This window comes from Suncus etruscus, chromosome 7 (assembly GCF_024139225.1).
Source record: "Suncus etruscus isolate mSunEtr1 chromosome 7, mSunEtr1.pri.cur, whole genome shotgun sequence".
Classification (NCBI taxonomy): Eukaryota; Metazoa; Chordata; class Mammalia; order Eulipotyphla; family Soricidae; genus Suncus; species Suncus etruscus.
In genome coordinates this window covers 16,296,838-16,313,854 of record NC_064854.1, presented here as the reverse complement: position 1 = coordinate 16,313,854, position 17,017 = coordinate 16,296,838, and the positions used below count along the sequence as shown (strand labels likewise).

The following is a 17,017-nucleotide window of genomic DNA, read 5'->3' as shown; positions in this document are numbered from 1 at the left end:
TTGGGTCCCAACTGGTGGTGTTCAGGGCTTTTCATGACTTTGTTGGATTTGCTCAGGAGAAGCTCAGGGGACCACACAGTATTTGGAAATGAAAACTAGGTCCTTTGCTACAAGTCATGGGCCCAGTCCTTGAGTTATCTATCAGACTCATTTATGAAATTTTTTTCTTTTTGACCTGCCCCAACCTCATTTATGAAATTTCTTAACCCTCTGGCTGTAGTTGGCATTTCTTGTATGTTTTCTCTGTGATTTAGGAAGCATTTCTTTTTTTTTTTTTTTTTTTTTGTTTTTGGGCCACACCCGGTAACGCTCAGGGGTTACTCCTGGCTATGCGCTCAGAAGTTGCTCCTGGCTTGGGGGACCATATGGGACACTGGGGGATCGAACCGCGGTCCGTCCAAGGATAGCGCAGGCAAGGCAGGCACCTTACCTTTAGCGCCACCGCCCGGCCCCTAGGAAGCATTTCTTGAGTAACCTTTATTACCTGATTGTTTCACCAATTAAGCAGTAGAGAATTCTACTCAGTATTGGGAGATATAGAGTAGGGATTCAAGGGCAATTATTTTCTTTGGCCCACTCATGTTTTGAGCCCCTGCACAATAGGCGTTTCTGGGAGTGGTCCTGATGGTCTTGGGAACATGCTCTGATTTTAGCAATAAATTGTCAAGTCCAGATGGTTGAATAATTATGGAAATACACTTGATCCTCAAGCACATCTTTAGACCCCGCTAGCCTCCAACAAATCAAACTCTAACAAGGGAGGGCTTGAATCTATAGTCAAGAAATGGGAGCAAACCATGTCCTTGTCCATAGCTATTTACCCAGATCAGGACAGGGTGAGATTCAGAGATAGGACATGGTATATGGAGATTGCCTTACATCTACAGGCAACCCAGGTTCCCTTCTCTGATTCCAGATGATTGCCCAAGTCATGCCAGAGTAATACCTAAGAGAAGAGCCAGAACTAGTCTCTGATGACCACCCAGTATACACCCCCATGAAAAAAACCACCACTAAAACAGCAAGGATGAACAGACTTGGCTCTAGCTTTCTGACTCCATGAAGGGAGATGGCTTCTGTATTCTATTTTCAGGATCATGATCTTTACTCCTTTTCACTCTTTTCTATTAAACCCTGACAGCAATCCACAGAATTTCTGTCAGTAGCCCCTGAACATTTTCTGCATTCTAATGTAACCTAGTGTCATAACCTGAAATTCTCTTTTGGAAGTGTTTTCTGTGGCTTAGCAATACTGAATCCTCACACACTTTCCAGAGCTGAGCCCAGGCTCACTCACTAGCCTAGGGGTTGAAGCCACAATGAAGCCACTGAGATGGGCACTTTTGACCTTTGTCCATCAGAGTCAACTGCAATTAATGAAAGCTTTGATAAAGGGGATTTAGTGGCTGTTCATTGAATAGTTTATGATCCCTAAATTAGCTCTTGGTTCCAGAAATAAGTGCCCTTGCTTATGTTTACAGATCCATTCAGGACAGTTGACAGATTATTTTTTAATACTTGCAGATACTGAAAGAACTAACAAGTACACTAAGAGCCAAGACCACATATTGACATAGCTGTGGCCATAGAGTGAAAAACAATGAATAAGCACTTTAATGTCCAACATTAAATTAGGATCATTTCCTTTTCTCTTCCTGCTGCATGTACATTTTCAGCCCTGATTGTCTAAACTGATCTAAATTAGTTTCTTCTTCGAATTTTCTCTACCTTGGGATTTTTCCAAAGATGACTTTCCCTACCTCCTTGTTTTTTTTTTTTTGTTTTTTTTTTTTAAGAAAAGTATTTCTCTCAGTCCAAGTGGCTAGAGGACTTGGACAGAATACAAGTTCACACATTCTTCATTGCTCAGGGGTGAGATTTCCCCTAAATTTGTTGCAAAAATTGTTATTCTACTTGTGCAATAGAGGACCTTTGCCTTCACTCCCTGCTGCGTGGTATGTGTGTAGAAGGGTGTATGATATTTTATTTTCTGCAGTTGATATGACATGGATCCTCCATTCACTTTCACACATTAGTCTGCAAGCTGTGAGCTTCCTTCTTTTTGTTTATGGTTTTTGCCATGACTGTCAGTGTTTAGACCTAACTCCAGGCTTTCAGGTCAGGGAACACTCATGACAGACTCATGAGACCATCCAGGGTACTGGGAAGCAATCTTGGGTCAAGCCCATTCAGGCTACCAGCCCTCCTGCTGCTGGACTATTGCTTTGGCCTGAGCGCCTTTTTTTTTTTTTTTTAATTTTCAGCCCCTTTATCTGCTTTATATGTTAATATATGGTAACTTGATCTACTTATTCTTTAACAGGTTGTGATGTACATCCTCTCATTGTTTTTATTAACTTGAATACTACTTGGTATGGTACAAACATGCTGTTTAAAAAATATAATATAAACCTGTTTGTCTTCTGCCATTTCATTCTGTATGTTTACAGAATGTTTAGCTTTTATTTCTCAATTTATCCAACTATTCTTTTCCTTGTAATGAGAAAATTGAAGAAATTTGTTGTTTGAATAAATGAGGAATTTGGTTATTAATGGCATTTGTTTCTTTTTTTGGGGGGGAGAGGGGCTGAAACCACAACAGGCCATTGTCAGGTGCTGTTTCTGGTTCACAATTTAGGAATTTCTCCCTGTAGTGCTTGAAGAACCATGTGTCATGAGGATTCAAATCAGGCTCAACTAAGTACAAAGCAAGTGTCCTATTTACTTTACTAATTCATCAGTCAATAATCTATCCTTTTTAATGTTGCCACTCAATATCTATATCAGAGCTGGTATATGTCTTATGCATATCCTCATCTGCAAATGTTCTTGTCTCCTGCTTCTTTGAGACTGGTTTCATTTCTTTTTTAACCTTGTAGGGTAGAAAACATTTAGTTGGAGGTTATTTTTACTCAGAACAAGCTATGTAATATGAATTCATTGTCTTTTTGCTTATAGTTTACTCGAGAAATAATTTGTGAATTTTTAGTTTTTATTTTTCCTTGTATATGTGATTTTGGTTCTATCCAAAAATTTTCAGAAGTTGGTCTTTGTTTCTTTTTTTTTTGATAGTTCAAAATATTTATTTCTTCTAATAGAACATGCTGCTATAAATATGACAGAGCACTATGTTCTTGTTTTTTCTTTTAATGAAATATTTTTATTTTATTTTTATTTTTTTAATATCTTTATTTAAACACCTTGATTATAAACATGATTGTCGTCCGGTTTCAGTCATGTAAAGAACACCCCCCTTCACCAGTGCAACATTCCCACCACCAATGTCCCAAATCTCCCTCCTCCCCACCCCACCCTCACCTGTACTCTAGACAGGCTTTCTACTTCTCTCATTCATTCACATTGCTATGATAGTTTTCAATGTAGTTATTTCTCTAACTGCACTCATATAGTGAGCTGGAACTGCCAGCCCTCCTCTCTTTTGTCTCTGAAAATTATTGGAAGACTGTCTTTCGTTTTTCTTAAAACCCATAGATGCGTGGGACTATTCTGTGTCTATCTCTCTCCCTCTGTCTTATTTCACTCAGAATAATAGATTCCATGTACATCCATGTATAGGACAATTTCATGACTTTGTTTCTCCTGACAGCTGCATAATATTCCATTGTGTATATGTACCATTGTTTCTTTAACCATTCATCTGTTGAAAGGCATCTTGGTTGTTTCCAGAGTCTAGCTATTGTAAATAGTGCTGCAATGAATATAGGTGTGAGGAAGGGATATTTGTATTGTATTTTTGTGTTCCTGGGAGTATATCCCTAGGACTGGTCTAGCTAGATCATATGGGAGCTCAATTTCCATATTGCTTTCCATAAAAGTTAGACTAGAAGGCATTCCCACCAGCAGTGAATAAGAATTCCTTTCTCTCCACATCCCCACCAGCACTGCGTGTTCTCATTCTTTGTGATGGGTGCCAATCTCTGTGGTGTGAGATGGTACATCATAGTTGTTTTTATTTGAATCTCCCTGATGATTAGTGATGTGGAGCATTTTTCATGTGTCTTTTGGCCATTTGTATTTCTTTTTTGTCAAATTGTCCGTCCATTTCTTCTCCCCATTTTTGATGGGATTAGATTTTTTTTTTGGTAAAGTTCTGTCAGTGCTTTGTAAATTTTGGATATTAGCCCCTTATCTGATGGGTATTGGGTGAATAGTTTCTCTCACTCAGTGGGTGGCTCTTGTATCCTGGGCACTGTTTCCTTTGAGGTGCAGAAGCTTTCAATCAGTTTATATATATTTTCCAAGCTTCAACGATTCAAGTATTTCATTGGTTAATACAAACAGTTCATCCTTCACCACATACATGATTGGCCTATATCTATTTGCGTACAAATCACATCACGTCATAGAATAGATGTCTCAGCTAATTTCTGGCTCAATTTGTTTGTCAAGGGGGCCTGATCTGATGGAACATTCTGAAAACCCCTAATTTCTGTGTCTCAGCAGAAAAGGGAGAGTCCTGACCTTCAGAAGTTATATTCTGTGATTTTATCTCTGGGTTGACTCCCTCTGCCTATGGGGAAATGGTAGAGTGGAAAAATCCTGTGAATCTATTTTGACCTTAGTAAAAGCAGCTTTACTAGGACTTGGAACTACCTTGGTCCTAGGTCCAGGGGGCTTTGGTTCTTACAGTAGAAGCTTTGATAAGAGAGTAATTCAATCTGCATATATGAAACTTCTGTATATAATGAAATAAATACACAGAGTAAATTATATTACCTCTAAGCAATTATCTCTTATCAAAAATAGTATCATTTTATACATCATTATTAAAATAACATTATCAAAGTCAGTATATTGCACTGTTTGTTTACTTTTTAAATATCTGATAATCTATATTATTGAAGTTTTCGGGTTCCAACACTGATGAGACATGGTTATGGAATCAGATGGCAATCTAGAAAATAATTCACACACATGCATGTAGATAGAAAAGGCTTTGGAGGAGTTCCCCACATTACCCTTCACTCCTACTAGCAGGTCACTACTCCAAGCCACATCCAGGAGATCTAGAAAATGGAAGGTTTCACTTCCTCTCTGCCCTAGCAATTTATATACTTCCAAGGGAAAGGAAGCTACTAAGGGGAAAATGAATGATTCTAAAAATAAAAAATGATAGCACATTTTTTTTGCATAGGTGCAGCAAAAGCGGGAAAATAGAAAGCAAAACCTTGTGGCCTGAAATCCTAGGTTATTCCAATCCACAAAGCTCCTGCCATAATATAAACCACAGACTTCAAGCACATTAAGTTATTTTTAACTCTAAGGCCTTTAATCAATGTACCTAGACGGTGCTCCCTCCAATATGGTATTTATAGTCAGGTCATACTCCTTCAAGATGTTGGTGAAGCACTTAACAAAGTATGATGTTCTGAGGCATCTCTGGGTTACATGTCATCATTTTGCCATGGGACAGCTTATTTTAGATGCTCTCCAAGTTTCCGGGCTAGTTTGCCTTCAAGATTTTATTATTATGTCAGGAATGCTCAGGAGAGGCTAAGGTAATGCTGTAAAGGTTGAATCCATTGAGCTGGAAAAGGGCTTTAAACTCTCATCATTTGTAGTAGTTTTCTGTAGGAAGAAGTCACTCTTTCCATAACTTTCTCAAAGCTGAGAATTAATAAAGCCTAAGTCAAATCATTATGGCAACTTTTCAGAGTTGAGGGCCCCCTGTAACCAGAAATTACTGACTTCTCATTCCTAATGGATACTAACTCCTCTTAAAATCTAATAGTTTACAATTTTAATGTGTGCATGCAAAATCAGTTGTGCCCCAGAAAAGTTCTATTGGGACCTAAAAAAATAGTAACACACCAAACACTTTTGATGACCTAATTATACAAATAACACCACAACTCCAAGGGTACTGTGGCTTGTCCTCTGAGATTATAAGGGATCCCTGTGATGTGCTTTATTTACCATTCCTTACAAAATGATTGAAAGTTAAAGGAGGAGATCACTACAGATATTGCAGAGATTCAAAGGGTATTCAGAGACTACTTTGAGAAACTCTATGCCACCAAAGATGAGAATCTGAAAGAAATGGATAAATTCTTGGACTCCAATAACCTTCAATGGTTGAATAAGAAAGATGTAGCATATCTAAACATCCCCATCACCATTGAGGAAATTAAAACCATAATCAAAAGTCTGCCCAAAAACAAAAATCCAGGCCCAGATAAATTCACTAATGAATTCTTTCAAACCTTTCAAGAGGAACTTACCAATTCTGGCCAGGCTCTTTCATGAAATTGAAAAAACGGGTACACTTCCAAATAGCTTTTATGAAGCCAATACCACCTTGATACCAAAACCAGATAGAGATGCTGCCAAAAAAGAAAATTACAGACTAATATCCTTGATGAACACAGATGCAAAGATCCTCAACAAAATCCTGGCAAATAGGATCCAATGCCTCATCAAGAAGATCATTCACTATGATCAAATAGGTTTCATCCCAGGAATGCAATATGGTTTAACATAAAATACAGTTTAACATCCGTAAATCTATCAACATAATACACAACATCAACAACAAGAAAAGATAAAAGTCACATGATTATATCAGTAGACACAAAGAAAGCATTTGATAAGGTCCAACTCTCATTCTTTATTTTTATTTTTTTTCCAACTCCCATTCTTGATAAAAACTCTCAGCAAGATGGGAATGAAAGGAACATTTCTCAATATAGTAAAGGCCAACTACCACAATTCAATGGCAAATATTACCCTCAATGGAGAATAACTAAAAGCCTTTCCTCTAAATTCTGGTACAAGACAGGGCTGTCCTCTCTCACCACTGCTATTCAACACAGTGCTGGAAGTACTCGCTATTGTGATTAGGCAAGAGAAAGATATAAAGGAAGAAATAAAACTCTCACTGTTTGCAGATGACATAATACTCTACTTAGAAAACCCCAAAGACTCTAGCAAAAAGCTTCTAGAAACAATAGATTTATATAGCAAGGTGGCAGGCTACAAAATTAACATGCAAAAATCAATGGTCTTTTTATACACCAATTATGATAGGGAAAATATGGACATTAAGAAAACAACCTCATTTACATTAGAGCTACACAAACTCAAATATCTTGGAGTCAACTTGACTAAAGATGTGAAGGATATATACAAAGAAAATTATAAAATACTCCTTCAATAAATAAAAGAGGACACATGGAAATGAAACACATACCCTGCTCATGGATTGGCAGGATTAACATCATTAAAATGGCAATACTCTCCAAAGCATTGTACAGGTTTAATGTGATCCCTCTAAAGATATCCATGACATTCTTCAAAGAAGTGGGTCCAACACTTCTGAAATTCATTTGGAACAATAAACACCCTTGAATAGCTAAAACACTCCCTGGGAAAAGGAATATGGGAGACATCATTTCCCCAATTTTAAACTGTATTACAGGCGGGACTCGGGTGGGGAGGAGGGAGACTTGGGACATTGGTGATGGGAATGTTGCACTGGTGATGGGTGGTGTTCTTTACATGACTGAAACCCAAACACAATCATGTATGTAATCAAGGTGTTTAAATAAATTTAAAAAACAACAAAAAAAACAACAAAAAACCCAAAAAACAAAAAACAAAAAACAAAAAAAACCCCAAAGCAATAGTTATCAAAACAGCATAGTATTGGAATAAAGACTGACCTTCAGATCAGTGGAATAGGCTTGAGTATTCAGAGAATGTTCCCCAGACATACAATCATCTAATTTTTTATAAAGTAGCAAGAAATTCTAAATGAAGCAAGGAAAGCCTCTTCAACAAGTGGTGTTGGCACAACTGGTTAGCCACTTGCAAAAAAGTGAACTTAAACCCCCAGCTAACACCATGTACAAAGGTAAAATCCAAATAGATTAAAGGCCTTGCTATCAAACCTGAAACCATAAGATATATAGAACAACATGTAGGTAAAACACTCCATGACACTGAGACTAAAGGCATCTTCAAGGAGGAAACTACACTCTCCAAACTAGTGGAAGCAGAGATAAACAGATGGGAATATATTAAGCTGAGAAGCTTCTGCATCTCAAAGGAAACAGTGCCCAAGATACAAGAGCCACCCACTGAGTGAGAGAAACTATTCACCCAATACCCATCAGATAAGGGGCTAATCTCCAAAATATACAAGACACTGACAGAACTTTACAAGGAAAAAAACATCTAATCCCATCAAAAAATGAGGAGAAGAATTGAACAGACACTTTGATAAAGAAGAAATACAAGTGGTCAAAAGACACATGAAAAAATGCTCCACATCACTAATCATCAGGGAGATGCAGGTACGATGTAGTACCATCTCACACCACAGAGATTGATGCACACCACAAAGGAAGATAGCAAGCAGTGCTGGCGGGGATGTGGAGAGAAAGGAACTCTTATCCACTGCTGGTGGGAATGCCGTCTAGTCCAACCTTTATGAAAAGTGATATGGAGATTCTTCCAAAAACTGGAAATTGAGCTCCCATATGATCCAGCTATACCACTCCTAGGGATATACCCACAGGAACACAAAAGTACAATATAAAAATCCCTTCCTCACACCCATATTCATTGTGGTGCTATTTACAATGCCAGACTCTGGAAACGACCAAGATGCCCTTCAACAGATGAATGGTTAAAGAAACTGTGGTACATATACACAATGTAATATTATGCAGCCATCAGCAGAGATGAAGTCATGTAATTCTCCTATACATGGATGTATATTGAATCTATTATGCTGAGTGAAATAAGTCAGAGCAAAAGAGAGATAGACACAGAATAGTCTCACTCATTTATAGGTTTTAAGAAAAATAAAAGACATTTTTGCAATAATTCTCAGAGACAAAGAGAGGAGGGCTGGAAGGTCCAGCTCATGACATGAAGCTCACCACCAAGAGTTGTGAGTGCAGTTAGAGAAATAACTACACTGAGAACTCATAACAATGTGAATGAATGAGCAAAGTGCAAAGCCTGTCTAGAGTACAGGGTTGGGTGGGGTGGGGAGGAGGGAGATCTGGGACATTGGTGATGGAAATGTTCACTATTGAAGGGGGGTATTCTTTACATGACTGAAACCCAACTACAATCATGTTTGTAATCAAGGTGTTTAAATAAAGATTGATAAAAAACAAAATGATTGAAAAGTTTTGCTTACATTGGAACTCACCATATAAAATGGGAGTAGGTATCCATCACTATATGAAGAGAAGGTTTTTTATTTTGGGAAAAAAGTCAATATATGTGATTTCCACTTGCCACAATTCATTAGTATGTAACCCTTGAGGATTGGCCCAAGCAAATGGGTTCTTTTATTGAAGGGTGCACAGAAGGTACATGTTTCAATTATTTTTCTGGCCTGCCTTCATCGAATATGATAACTGACATGCAGACATCAGGCATTTGTATGTAATGCTGCATGTTCTGCTGCAGGAGACTTAAATATTGACACTGCCAGATGATCAGAAGTTTTATTCCCATTAGCCATTTGCCCTAGGAGATCAGAATGACCTATAATGTGATTGATACATATAGGCTCAGATCATTTCGGTAAGAGTGCTTGTAATTGCTATAGCAAATCTTGAACAACCTGATTATGAGCATTTAAAGAGGCTGTCCATTACTATGCCCAGAAACAAACCTCCTACATAAGCTGAATCACTTACTATATTACATGGCTCTGAAATTCGTGATAATAAGTGATTTAAAGTAGCAAGCTCCACGTGCTGAACAGACTTACATTTATTATGAACTATTGTGGCTAGTGAAGGGCCAGTTATACCTCCTTTTCCTGATGCTGACCCATCAATGTAAAACACAGGGACATCAGATATAGGAGAGGAGTGAATAATTGATGATATCACAAAATGCATTCTTTTAAAGAAGTCCCAGACTTCCAGTAGGATAGTGGGAAGAAATTTCCCCAGAAAAAGTTAGATAAATCCCATTGAAAGGGCTCACTGAAAGGTATTATACATTCTATTTCCTTTTTAGAAATAGGCAACACTATTATATCTGGATCAAAACCTAACAGGAAACTGTTCTGAACCTAACTTCTGTAAGAAGAATAGATTCCAACTCTAAATAAGGCACACATATGCGAGGCTGTTTTTTTATGCAAATAAACCCATTCTAGAGACCCTCGCATCTGAACAAGAGCACCTGTAGGAGAAAGAGGGGTAGCAAAAATTAAAAGCCATACTTTCTCTCTAGGTATAAATATGGTAAGATAGGACTCTTTAAGCCAGTTCATAAAAACTTTTATTCTTGTTCTGCCTTTTGAGTTAAACATCTGGGACTATTTAAGTTTGGATCACTTTCCAAAATGTACCAAACAAGTTACTTAGTTTTGAGTTTGGGATCCCCAAAGATGGAAGGATCCAATTCATATCACCTAAAAGATTTTGAGTCATTTAGAGTCCTTAGATTTTTCTGATAAATAGAATCCTTTGTGGATGCACTGAAGTATGCTCCAGTACAAATCCCAATTATTGGAAGGAAGACAGAGCCTGGGTTTTTCCCCCCTGTGGATATAGTTAGCTCAGCACTCTGCAAGCAGTTAATAATAAATTAATAACCACTTTGCAATTCTTTGTGTATCCCAGCTGAGATTAAAATGTTGTCCATATAATAAACCAAATATACCTAAGGAAAGCTTTCATGACTGAACAAAAACCCACATCAACGAAATATTGACATATGATGGGTAAATTTTCAATGCCCCAAGGCAAAACCATCTACTGAAATCACCACATTAGGACTCTGTTATTAAGAGAAGAACCTGAAAAGTCAAGTCTTGTTCCGTCTTTTGGGTGTATATAAATATTATAAATCCTTTAATTTAAAATATTATAAGTCCTTAAATCAATTACTATCAGAGGCCAGTCTCTTGGAATGGCTACTGGGGAAAACAAGCCATTCTGCATCTTGCCCATCAAAACTGTTTGAGAATTAACAGACCTTAAGTCAGTGAAAAGTCTCAAGCTACCTAATGGCTTTTTGATAATAAATATCGCAGAATTCCAACTAGAAAATGAATTTTTAATGCATCACAGTCTCAATTGTTCATCAACTAAAATTTAAGTGCCTCCTGTAACTCCACCCTGGATTTAGGTGTACCTACCTGAGACCCGCCCATTTCTGGGAGGGGTCTTGGGAACTGGATATTACCTGGATATATTACCTGCAAGACCCCTCCCATTCTGGGGAGTGGTCTTGGAAGGTTATATAAAGCCTTTGACCCAGGGGATTAGGGTCTTTGCCCTTTTGGCCTTTGGGGGTCTTTGCCTCTTTTGGTCTTTAACCAGGATGGAGGTCAAAGGAAGATGGCTGAAAGGAGTTAAGACGCAGGGCTAGCTAAGAATGGCTGAATGCTTGAAAGGTTATGAGTAGGCCACACACATGTGGTGAATAGGGCATGAATAAAGATGATGCTTCCTGATGCCTGCCTGTGAGTGAGTTCTATACCCGTTGCTTTCCTGAACCCCAGACCCGCTGGTTGATGGGGGATGAAGCCACATGGCCGGGGCCTAAGGATAAAGGCCTCCATCCTTCACCATCCGTTGCCATCCACCACCATCGTTAATTATTTGATACAACACCTCCAATTTCATGCCATGAATGAGCCACTGGGGAATGCAGAATGGAACATTGGATTTCCATTCATTAGGAATGGGTTCTGGACACTTTAACTCAGTGTCCCTAATTAAAAAGGTGAAACCTCTGAATTAACATACTAAGAAGATATTTTTGTGAGGGATGTAAAATTCTGCTCTCTGTTGCTTATTCAAATCACGTCCCCATATGTTCAAAGAAACTGAAGCTACAAATGACAACATTACTGCGTATTGGGCTTCTGGTCCTATGCACTTTAGATATTTAGAGCTCTGGCAAACAGAATTTTTAGGCAAGACACCTCCTCTACCTTCTAAACTGTGTTGAATTTCTTGTAAGGCCCAATTTCGGGGCTAATCTCTCAAAGAAATTATAAATACTTTCATTCTGCCATCAATGCCATGCTGTCAAATATCCTGCCCTGAATTTCAAGAGTTAACATTGGATTTTTTTTTCTTTTAGTTTTGCAGTAAAGACTACAAATGCATTAACAGAAGCCTCAGGGTTAGTACATTCAAAGCCTCCTTCCCTGATGTGCTCTGATTTCCCAGGCATAACATAAGGAAGCAATAATATTTGAGCTATGTTTTCACCTTTCTTAAATATTCAGACTGTGGGTACTGAAACAAGAACTATTATTTCCCCTGCATAATCAGAATCTATAATCCCCAGGTGAATTACTATTCCTTTGAGTGTTAAACTGATTCTTCCTGCAATAATACCCATAGTTCCTGAGGAAGAGGTTTTTGTTATGCCAGACCTAATCTTATAAAGGCATTGAGATGGAAGGACATTCAAGTCCTCTGGACATAAGATATCTAAACCACAGTTTAGGAGGTGGCAGACTTTAATGAACTTAAGCTGCAGAGTTCTCTTGGTGTGGACCTAGAAGCTGAATTATTGATGGAAAGGTCCCCTGAGTTTGAGGGGCCAGAGGTTACCTCCTACCCAGTTTCCCAAGACAGATTGAGTTAGTGTTGGTCTCAAGGGGGCAATTCTCTGAAAAGAGATTGTGCTCTGCATTGGTTTATTTAAATGTCCCATATTGCCTCATTTAAAGTGTTTTACGTGCCCACATGAGTTAGGTTTCGAGCCATTTTTCCCATCTTGGCTTTGGGAGCTGAACAGCAGTCTCTTGCCTAATGAACTCCCATACCACACCTTGCACAAAACCCAGTGAAGTCCAGTAACCTGATTCCCCAGAGTCTGCATTTGAATAGCATATGCTGTTAAGGATACAGTGGCGAGAGATGAAGTTTAGCCTTTGACCTGATTCCCCAGAGTCTGCACCTGGATAGCATATTTTGTTAAAGGCTCAGTGGCAAGGGGTGACTACAGGCTATTGACCGGATTTCATGTAGTCTGCATTTGAATGGTGTATGGTGTTAAAAGAGCAGTTGTGGGGAGGTGAGGGCAGGTTGACGGAAGCCACAGGGATGGTGGCAAAAAGCCTAGAAAGATAATTATTAGAACCATTGGGAGGAAAAAGGGGATTTGTTGTGGGATTATTGTTAATAGCTGACATTTCTATAAGCATGTAGGTACCCCATTACATCCTCCTTTTCTCTTATAGGGTGTAATATTGCTTGACACTGTCCATTAGCATTATCAACTGCTAAAGTTCTTATCAGGAGTTGTCAGACATCTTTATCTTCTACCTGTCTCAAACACATTTTGTAATCTACCTAGAATGGTAGGTACCTGCATATGGCTCTGTAGCCTCCTTGAACAATCTTAAAATAACTACTAATATATTTGGCTTCAGAGTCAACTTTTTTCAAGCCTCTAAATCGAGATCCCTAATCATCCTTAAAACAGCACATAGTAATCTAGCTAGTTTATTCACATCTCTAAATTCCTCTTCCCCTACAAATACTTCATAATTCATTTGGAGTCCTGCAGCCATCTTTCTGGAGTGATCTAGTTTTTTAAGTCTCTCCAGAGCCAGCTCATGGAGCCACATTTTCCATTGTAAATATTGAAATGGGTCGAGGCATATTTTGGCCACACTTTTATAATCTTGGTAAATAAAATTTGCCTCATTACTCCAGATACCAAGGTATTTAACACAGCAAGGAGCAAGAGGACCATATAGCATGAATGTTTTCTTAAACTGAATGTGATTGTGTATACATAAACCTTCATAGATTAGGGCCATTTCATCCTCTTGGTCAGGAAAATTTGTTCCTGAGTGTCTCATTACCAGTTCCTTTAAGAATTGGGCCTATGTTTGGATATTTTTCTAACAGAGTTCCTTTGTTTCTGAATCTGTATTAATTTCAACATCTCTACAAACTAGTTGTTTTGGTGAATTGTTTTCCTGGTGAGGAAAACTTACTTCCGAATCTATATTTATGCCAATTTCTCTCATGACTAGTCCTTCTAGTCGTCTTGGTGAATTGTTTTCCTGGTGAGGAAAACTTACTTCTGATTTTGTATTTATGCCAATCTCTCTTAGACTACCCATTATGGGGGAGATAGTGGATCTGCCCACTCTCTCTGGAAGTCTATAGAGAAAGGAATAGGATCTGTATTTAACCCGTGGAGAAATAGGGTCTGTACTGAACCTCCTAGATGATTATGGTGGAGAAATAGGGTCTGTACTGCACCCCCTAGATCAGGGGTCCTCAAACTTTTTAAACAGGGGGCCAGTTCACTGTCCTTCAGACTGTTGGAGGGCCAGATTATAGTAAAAACAAAAATTATGAACAAATTTCTATGCACACTGCATATATCTTATTTAGAAGTGAAGAAACAAAATGGGAATAAATACAATATGTGGCCCGCGGGCTGTAGTTTGAAGACCCCTGCCCTAGATGATTGTGGTGGAAAAATAAGGTTTGTACCACACCCCTAGAAGTTTGTGGTAGAGAGAGTTTGAAATGATAGGCTTACAGATATGCCCTCTGCCTCAGATAATTGGGCTACATTAGTTTCTTGCATAAAATCAAAATTTTGGGGCAAAATATTTGGAAGTTCCTTTACGTTTTCCATAGGTCCTGCCTGACCCATACTGGCTGTTAGTACTAAGGGGCCTCCTGACCCATCACCAGTAGGTGGCAGTGTAGGACCTAAGGGTTCTTAGTCCGACCATATGTTGCGACGGAAAAATCTGTAAATTATGCCTTTTCTGACTTTCAGAAAAAACTGAAACCATCTCAGACATCTCCTGAAATAAATCAGAGTATTTTAAAAGTATATCAGACATTTTCTGAGATAAATCAGATTTTCCACCCACATTTTCTTTATATCATAATTCTTAAACTTTAACATAACAAAAAAATATAAGAATTCCCATCAAATAAATCAGAATATCTGTATTTTCCATGTTCCTAGTCCTATCTCCAAACCAACGAGAGACAAACTCACAAATCTAAAATGGTGACACCCATTCATAAAGCCAGGGAATTAGCTCACCAGGATCCAGTGATATCCCTGTCAAGGGCACCATTATATTGAATTTAGTACAGAACACTGGCGAGATGCTGGTCTGGAATCAGATGGTGGTCTGTATACATACATATACATGCATGCAGAGAGAAAAGGCTTTGGAGGAGTTCCCCATGTTACCCTTCACGCCTACTAGCAGGCCACTGCTCCAAGCCCCTCCCAGGAGATCCAGAAAATGTAAGGGCTCACTTCCTCTCTGCCTGAGCAATTTAATCTGAGGAAAAAGTCCCACCTGGAAGGTGGGACCATCCAGTTTCAACACCAATCCAAGGTGCTACATTCAAAGATAATTCCATTCAATGAGTAACAATGCGTATACTGATTGAGGTAGAAACAGACAAATCCCGTAATCCCACACTACATTCCATTTCTCTTTTCCCTCTCTCTTCTTCCAACTCTGTTTCTCTTGCCTTTCCGTCTATAATACTTCTCTCCTTCTTTCACTTATTGTTTTTTACCTTCATTGACTTGTGTATGAAGTCAAGCTTTATTTTTTTTCACATTGCACTCATTAATCCTCAAGCTTTTCTTATTATTGAATACTCATCTACAGTGTGGCTGTCTGTATATCGTTGTGGTTTCTTAGTTTCTAGTACGAAAGCTGTTTCCTGTCCAGGCACTTTAGTCTTTTTCTAAGGATCTCATTGTCACCTAGGTGATCAACAGGAGCCACTTCCAGAAGCCTGGCTTCTGTGACTCGGTGGATTTGCTGTCTTTTCTGACCCTGTTTGCATAAGGTCAAGTATTGGGCTCAACTTGTATTTTGTTCATCGTTTCCTTTGAAATGTGAAGCTTCTTAATTTATTGTTGTTCTATTTGTTTATATTTGCTTTGACCTGCTTAGCCAATGGCATTGAATTCTTAGAGATACCTCTAGTTTCAAGGTCATGGTGAGTTCTGCCTATCTTTTCTTTGTGTAAGTTATGGTTTAAAGATATCCAGTTCTTTAATCTATTTTGATTTAATCTTTTTGTATAAAAAACATTAGAAAGGGGTCTGCTTTTGTTATTTTGCATATCCCAACCAGTTTTCCCAACATCACTTGTGGAAGTGCCTTTCCTTGCTCCACTTAATACTACTTGGTCTAACATTAACTGACCATAAACCAGAGGATATGTTGTTGAATTTTCAATTCTACTCAATTGATCTGAGAAACCTGTCCTTATTCAAGGACTATGTTATCTTAATTACTACAGGTTTTTAGTACCAATTGAAGTTGAGGAAAGTGATGCCCTCTTATCTTTTTTACTCCTCGGAATGCTTTGGTTTATTTGGGTGTATATATCAGAAGTGAAAAAAATATCAGGAGTGTTTCATGTAAATCTTGTAGAATGCCTTATGGACACCTGTGTTGATTCTATTTAATGCTTTGGAGGAGTATTGACATTTGATAATAGTAATCCTGCCATCCAATGAACAGGGTAATTGCTTCCCAGTTCCTTATACCTCCTTCATTTCTTTAAGAAGATTTTTTGTAGTTTTTATTTTGGTTGTGGAGCCACATCCAGTGTGTTCAAGGATTATTCTATTCTCATGTACTCACGGCTTCACTACTGGTGGTGCTTGGGGAAACATACAGGGGATTTAAATCAAACTGCTGTATTATTGCTCAGCAATTACTTGCTCCAGCCCTGCAGTTTTCTTTATTTGGTCTTTCAACTTTTTTTTTAGGCTAATTTCTATAGACTTGATTTTCTGAGGCACACTTGTGAATGGAATTTTTTTTATTATCAATTTCTCTCTTTTATTTCAGAATTCACACATAGAATAGCCATGGGATTTTGTATGTTGTTTATTTTTTAGTCTACCACTTCTATTTCACAGTCTATTGTTTCTAGGAACTTTTTTTTTGGTAGAGTCTTTAAAGTTTTCTAAATATTGCATCATATAATCCATAGATACTGAAGTTTGACCCATTTTGTTTTTAAATCTGGATGAC

At 38.2% G+C, this 17,017-nt stretch overlaps 1 protein-coding gene across 1 annotated transcript in view; it reads left to right on the top strand.

Annotated features, from left to right (window-relative positions):
* Positions 1 to 17,017, top strand: part of LOC126013285 (aldo-keto reductase family 1 member C15-like) — a 509,781-nt gene that overhangs the window by 213,205 nt on the left and 279,559 nt on the right. The gene's annotated exons all lie outside the window — the stretch shown is intronic.